Genomic DNA, 1,586 nt, shown 5'->3' on the forward strand with positions numbered 1-1,586 from the left:
GCCCGGCACCGCGCAGACTTTCCCCGCCCGCGCACTGTTGTCTTCTTGCTGCCTCTGCTTCCACGTTCCGGGTGCTGCAGACCTGCGCTTCCCCGGTCTTGGCCTCAGGACCGAGGGGAAGTGGCGCCGGGGGTTTGGCGCAGCGTGCTCAGCCGCGCCGTTTCTCGCCAGTGCAATCCCGAGGGCCTGACTCCAATTCGTACCTCTGCTGGGTAGCAGTGCGGGTGGGGTGAAGCTCCCAGCTGCTTGCAGACTGACCACGAGGCCTGGGCGATTGAGTAGAAACAACTCTCACCATCCCAAAGAGCTTCCTTCATCCATTCAACAAATATTTACAGAGCACCTACTAGGTTCCCCAGGGGGTGCTATGTGAATACTAATTAACTGCATATTCCTTGCGTGCTGAAGCTAATATTCTGATATAGTGACCCAAAAAAATGCCTTAAATGTATAATGTGCAAGTGTATAATTGCCACTAAAAATAATAATAATAATACTGCAAAGTGAAGGAGTAGAAAGTGAGCAGTCTGTGTGCTGTTTCAGTGAGGGTGGTCAGGAAAGACCTCCCAGAGTAACTGACATTTCAGCAGAGATCTGAGGCATGAGAATGGGCCAGTCCCGTGATTATTTTGAAAAAGCGTTCCAGGAAGAAGGGCTAGCAAAGAGGCAAAGACCCCCAGAAGGGAATGTGCTTGGCAAGCAAGGACCAGGAAAGAGGTCACTGTGACTGGAGGACAGTGATGGAGGGGGCAGTGGTAAGAGGTGAGGCCAAAGAAGTAGCCTTTAAGCAACTGTGTAGGGTCTTTTTCACTTATTATTAGCCTTTTTCTTTTCTGTCAAGTTGAAGGAATGGATACATTTACAGACCCTGTTTCTCCATACACAAATGATGCTGCCATTCAGGTTTAGCTTGTATTTAATGGTTTCTTGAAATAAACCTCACCACAGCAACTCCTGCACTTCTTCTTACATAAGACCCATTGCAAAAGGTCTTTAAGCAAATGATAGCAGGAGAGAAAATGACTTGTATTCACACTGACCTCTTTAAAGTAAATAATGAACTAAGGTCCTTTTTTCTCATAAGAGAAAGAGATTATAGGGGAATTGCATTCCTATGCTGCACTATTGTGATATATACAATATTCGGTGTTTATCATCCACAGCTCCCCCAAACCTTGGAATTTCCTAAGTGTCAAGAGTGATCAAGGTATCTTTTGTTATATTAATAAGGTGACTTTTGAACCCAAACCAGGGGTTGGATCTGGTTGCCAAGAGAACCAAACAAATGTTTAGAGGTAACTTTGAGTCCCATCTACCCCATTTTGGGATAAGGGAAAGGAGCTGGAAATTAAATTCAGTGCCAGTGGTCAATGACTCAGTCAGTCATGACTGTGTAATGAAGCCTCCATAAAAACCCAGGAAGACAGCTTTTCCTTTTTCAGAGAACTCTCAGGCTGGGGAACTAGACTACTTCCATGCCAGTGCCCCCTTGTAGGGGCCCCAAGCTCCACACGGGCAGGAGCTCCTTTGTTCAGGACCTTGCCCTAGGTGTCTCTTCATCTGGTTGTAGTCTTCCATATCCTTTT

This window comes from Myotis davidii, unplaced genomic scaffold (genome assembly GCF_000327345.1).
Source record: "Myotis davidii unplaced genomic scaffold, ASM32734v1 scaffold547, whole genome shotgun sequence".
NCBI lineage: Eukaryota > Metazoa > Chordata > Mammalia > Chiroptera > Vespertilionidae > Myotis > Myotis davidii.